At 41.4% G+C, this 6,000-nt stretch overlaps 1 protein-coding gene across 2 annotated transcripts in view; it reads left to right on the top strand.

Annotated features, from left to right (window-relative positions):
* TAF3 (TATA-box binding protein associated factor 3) overlaps positions 1-6,000 on the top strand; it is a 151,335-nt gene that overhangs the window by 115,762 nt on the left and 29,573 nt on the right. The window lies entirely within an intron of this gene.

The raw sequence follows: 6,000 nt of genomic DNA, 5'->3' as shown, positions 1-6,000 counted from the left end.
GCAGGCGGACTCGCAACCACTGCGCTACCAGTGAAGCCCTGCTTTCTTTTTTTTAACAGGATATTTTTAAAATTTTATTTATTTTGTTTGTGGCTGCGTGCGGGCTTTCTCTAGTTGCGGCGAGCGGGGGCTACTCTTCGTCGCGGTGCGCGGGCTTCTCATTGCAGTGGTTTCTCTTGTTACAGAGCAGGGGCTCTAGGCGTGCGGGCTTCAGTAGTTGTGGCACGCGGGTTCAGGAGTTGTGGCTCGCAGGCTCTAGAGCACAGGCTTAGTAGTTGTGGCGCAAGGCTTAGTTGCTCCACGGCACGTGGGATCTTCCCGGACCAGGGATCGAACCTGTGTCTCCTACATTGGCAGGCGGATTCTTAACCACTGCACCACCAGGGAAGTCCCTCTTTTCTGCTTTAATAAGATTAGGACATGTCTCTGAGTATCTAGCTCATCTGGCAGCCTGGTTGGTGGGTAGAAACTAATTCTAAGTATTTTCCCATGTAAGTATATCAGGCTTCCGTAGAATATAGCCAAAGAAACTGATGTTCATCGTGCACTTTGTAGCAACCAGGACCTCGATCCTATGGTCACAAGATGCGACCTCTGCTTTTATAGCTTTGCTCTCTCTCCACAGTTCTTTGGGTTATAGTGGTTGACTTGTTGATGGAGAAATTTATTTTTAACTTTCTTAAAAAGTGTCTAAGTGTCTGGTGCTATACGTACAGATCCTCAGGTAGCCTTTCCCTTCCCTCTGGGAGCATTCCTCTTTGAGGGTGGCTACAAAATCATACCTAGTAATTTTTTCCACATGATAAAATATGCTGTATTTGACCTACAGCAGCTCCATTATCCATACTTTTGCAGTGTTTTCCATTTCAGACTTAACTGGGAAGATTAGTTTAGCTGACAAGCTAGGTAACCTCTCACATTTTTCTGCCTAACTTTTTTCTTTCTCTGTCTCCCTTGGCTATTATTCTAAAATATAAGGCAGTAGAATGGAACTTCTGATATTAATAACCAAACATCAGCAAGTTAGCAAGACACAGAAATCCAACTCTTTTTTCCATTTTTGAAATCACTTTATCATTGTGTTATTTTTCCATGGTACCCGGAAGATTTTAAAGCACTTCCACATACCTTAGTGTCTCCCCCGACACACCCGTCACACAGGTCCAGCAGATATTATTATCAACCTTTATGGATGAGAAACAGCCTGAGTGACTTGTCCAGGATCATGGTCACACAGCCAGCAGGAGCCGGGTCATTTACACACAGACTTACTTCCCGTTTAGAAATGTTTACGGCTGGTGATCCTGCCCGGCAGCGGTTAGCCGCTTACCCATCGGGCACCTAGTAACTTGGCAAGTGAGCCCTCAGCACATCAGAGTACTGTTGCTTTCATCACCATCTCACCTCTGGAAAGTCAGTAGAGGTGTTTCAGAGGCCACTGTGAACTTCAGTAAAGCCCATCAGGTTAGCTGGTAACAGCAGCCCATGCTTTTCCTCAGCACCTACCTGACTTTGGCAAGGACATGTCTCTCAGACCATCTTGGCTAGAGGCAAAGGGTCAGTTATGAGTCACACAGATTTCACCTAACAGAGGAATACAAGTCCTTTTATCAGTTTTGATGGTTATGGATCAGTTTTTAAAGATAAAAACTTACAAAAATCAGCCATTAGGGCTTTAAAAATAATAAACGTTATTGTCTCTGGAGTTAGGAGTTCCCATCCTGACTTTTTCAGCCCTGTGAACTTGGGCAAGTGGCTTAGGTGAGGATTAAATGAGATAACATCTGAGACCTGCTTAGTACCATTTCTGGCACATAAGTAAATGCTGGATAAGTGGAGAAGGCGGTGATGGGGATGGTGAGTGTTATTATTCCATTTTGAATCAACCCCTAAAACATAGAAACCTGAATAGAGGCGGCTGCTTCATTGGACCCTGGTGACTGACCTGTGTGTGACAGGGTGAGTCAGCTGTGGTTCCAGTGTTGAAAAATTATGTCTGCTTCCTGGGCATCCTTTTAAATTTTAGCCCTTTGTGCAGCTAGGAAAGGGTAAATCTATTGTAACCTGTGGGATGCCATTGACAAGGAGTAGAAATTGAGATATTAACTTAAACATTAGGACTTCTCTTTTTTCAACCCCACTTAATCCTCCAAGTATCAAGCCATATGAGTAAATGAAAGTAGACGTGAAATTGGGTTGCATATGATCTAAGAATTTTCTTACATACGCACAGAAGACAACAAGAGTAAATCAAAACAAGGCGTATATAAGCTGTCCCAAGAAAAAGTCTGCAGTCAGAAGGCCGAGGGCCGTGGTTTCCTTCCTCCGGCTCCTCAGCAGCTCACAGAAGCAACTGTCCTGGACACGGACCTGGATCAGCAAGCAAGGGCATTTTTTTTTAATTAAAAGAAAAACCTCCCCATATTTACTTTACCTACCTATAAAGTTTTTACCAGTCATACCCACTTTTATCAATACAAGAACCAATAAAGATCCCATTAACTAAACGGGAATCTGCATGGTAGTTAGAAAGAGGCTTGGGCTTTGGAATCAGGCAGATCTGAGGCAGGTGTTTTAGTTCTTTAATCCATAGGCATTTCATCTTTATTTTTCATTTTATTTTATTTTATCTTTTTGGCCGCACCATGCGGCATGCGGGATGTGCCCCGACCAGGGATCGAACCCACACCCCCTGCAGAGGAAGCATGGAATCTTAACCACTGGACCGCCAAGGAATTTCCCAGCATTTCGTCTTTAAAGTGGGATATGATAATAACACTTTTTAAAAAACTGCAGACAGTAATAGTTAACGTTTATTGAGCATTTACTGTATGCTAAACACCATATATAAGTTTAGTTCCTTATCACAACTCTATCAGGTAGATACTGTAATTGCTGTCACTTTAATATAAGAATCTGAGGCTTAGAGAGATGAATAAACTTGCCCAGGATCACACACCCAATAAGTGGTTGAACGGGAACCACAATTTCAACCCAGGCCATCGTCAGCTACTATAACTAATGTTCTTAACCACTCTCCTTTCCTACCTTTAAATTAAAAATGGATTAAGTGAAATAATTTATGGCACCTGGTTCAGTGATGCCCCCTCAGAAGGAAAAATCGTTTTTCTAGTAGTGGTAATAATCCAGAGTATGGCGATTTATGCAGTCTTCTCATTCCCCTTATGGGCAGTTAATATGCATCAGTCAGGGTTAGGAGTGTGGTCTTTCATCTGTTTCAAGTAGAACCAAAGTAACTTTTTATGGAAAACATACTAAGAGCAACGTGTTAAACGGTCACAAACTTGACCATAATAGCTTTAGCTGTGATAAACCTAATAGAAAATTTCAGAGCAGTTTAAATTTTTATTATAATTTTGTGTTTGTGTTTGTCAGTGTATGTATTACATGACTTTATTTCAAACCCTGGCTCTTTTTACATGTGGCATTTTCAGTAAAAAAATAAATAAGAAAATGTCTCGTTTATGTTAGTGGAATTGAAGGTTCATATAACCTTGTATAGAAGACAAGCCAAAAATCCATCTGTTGAACTTGGAAATATGTCTTTATGCTCTTATTGGAGTATGCTCTGAGAAGACCTGGGAGAGTTGCACCCCAAAATGATGACGTCACAGACTGTAGATAAAAAGGCGCAGTACTGGGCCTTGAAGAGCCTGAGCTTTGGCAGTCAGACTGACCTGGTTTTTGGTCTCAGCTCTGCCACTTCTTAGTTACTCACCAGCCTCTCCTAACCTCTGACCCTCTGCTTCCTTCACTCTCTACCTCCTCCCATTTGACACCGGGAAGAGACCGCATCATTATAAAGTATGCTTTCCCTCTGTTTAAGAACAATAGTTTCTATACGTGCTCTAAGAATATTTTGGCTTAAAAGGCTTTCTCTTCTGCCTTCTCATAGGAAACACTGAGTGAAGACTAGTTTGTGTCATTTAAGATACATGGACTCTGACAATCCAGTTTCTTTACAGTAACCAATAATGCTGATAATCAACCCAGAGATAATTGGGATCTGTTTATAATGGAAAGCTCATACTTCTATAATGGAGCTCCCCGCGCCCCCCCCCCCCGCCCCCCGTTTTTCTCCTGTTGCCTGATCACTTGTTTTATTTGAGCTAACATTGGCAATTGAGTGACCTAACCTGGTGGTAAATGACATCAGCACACACTTGGTATTTAATGAGTGAGTCCGCTTGGTCCTTGTCAGGCCTGGCCGACAGCTCTGAGGGTGAGACCGTGGCTCCTGTTCCTCAGTTGAGAAAACTGTACAGGGAGGTAGGGTAACTTGCGGACAAGCTGTGACATGACCCAGGCCTGTCTGGTTAAAGCCCGTGGGCTTCTCAGGCCCAAGATGGAAGCTGGTGAGGGGGATGAGAATGGCTCACAATCTAGAGTAAAGGGCCATCGTGATTTTTAGAAAACTTTAGTCCCTGATCAGCCCATAGTGAGCTCCCGTTCAGCTGCCATATTTTAAAGGACAGGCAGTGGCGGTCCTCAAAGCTTGAATGATTTCAGTCATCAGAACAATTAAAATGTCTTATGTTTCTCCAGTCTATCCCCAAATCCCTTAGCATCTGCCCCAAAATAGTCTTTTATTGAACTTTAAACAGTTTGTTTTTTAGAGAATGAGAAGTGGTCTTCCCGGTTTGTGCCTTTGACAGAAGGTCTCCATCGTCTTTCCTTTCTATGTAAAGTACTGTTGACTTGTTTCCAGCCTTTTCTCATCAGCTTTCATGATTAACTAGTGAAATGAAGGGTTTTCAGTAAATAAAATAACCCCAGGAAGAAGGGGGAAATATTCCCTGCTGTTTCTTACAACTATTTGTTCCAAGGGGAAGCCAGTAACTTAATGTTTAAGTGAGTATGTTTGAATTTATCAGTTTCCTGAAGTCCATCCCCAAGGCTTCAGAGGAATGAACTGAACACTTACTGAAAGTCTGAGTCCTGTTTCATTGTCCTCGCGGGATCCCTCTTGTTATACTTCACCACAACCGTAGATCTTCTGTCTGTTGAGTATTTTAAACAGTCTGTCAGTGTTAGACTATGTTTCTGAATGGAAATAATGTACAGACCTTCATCGTTAAGAAAGATAACAGGATGGTTACCATTTGTCATAGTTCAGCATCTAAAATATTTGGTTTTTAAATTCCGCTTTTCACCAGTAGTATTTCTGGGTGTTTTTCTGACATATTAGCATAGATAGACATCTGAACTAGTGCTGGCTGAACTTGCTGCCACCCTACCTAGCACACATACATAGGTTTTTGTTTGTTTTTTTTTTAATGAAAGAAGTTTAACATTTAAAAAAATAGGAAGTAAAACTTGGCCAGATTATATTGACAAAGCTGCCCATTACCTTTGCAGAAAGTCCCTGTCAGAAGATAAACTTTAAAGCTGGAATGCATGAAAGAGTTCCAAGATAGAATTTAAATTTAAACTGATTCCTTATAGATAAGCTTTTTAAAAATCCACCTCTTTGCTTCAAGTCAGGATTTTAAAAATAAATTTCCCCTTTAAATCTCTTGAGCGATTTTCATTTTTTGCAAGGCCGCACTGCTGGTGTCCCGGAAAAATGGAGAGTTAGAGCTTTATCAGTTGGTGCCCTGAGGTATGTGGCAAAGAAGCTAAATCCTTGAAGATTAGCAAAAAAAATGCAGCACATGGCAATAAGGGGCTTATATGACTACTAGTATTAGTTCAGGTGAAAGAAGTATTGCTTATACATAAAACTGGACAAATCCACTGACAATGTATTTTTAGTTAGCTACAAAGGAGTCTTATATTACTGGACTTTGCCTCTTTGGTGAATTGGGAAGCTTAGTAATCCACTGTAAATGCTCTTCTGCGTGCCCCAATTCTCAGCATCGCTCTAAAGTACTGTTCTTTTATTTTAACCCTTACAAGCTCTTGTTTCCCCCAGATTTTTGCTTCATGCCATTAAAAGATGGCGGTAAATAATTGAAGTCATTGTCATCTAGTGGGTTG

The sequence above is a fragment of the Monodon monoceros genome, unplaced genomic scaffold (genome assembly GCF_005190385.1).
Source record: "Monodon monoceros isolate NGI ecotype Baffin Bay Population unplaced genomic scaffold, NGI_Narwhal_1 Super_Scaffold_21, whole genome shotgun sequence".
In the NCBI taxonomy this organism is placed as follows: domain Eukaryota; kingdom Metazoa; phylum Chordata; class Mammalia; order Artiodactyla; family Monodontidae; genus Monodon; species Monodon monoceros.
The sequence above is the reverse complement of the archived record's forward strand: the minus strand, read 5'-3'. Positions and strand labels throughout refer to the sequence as shown.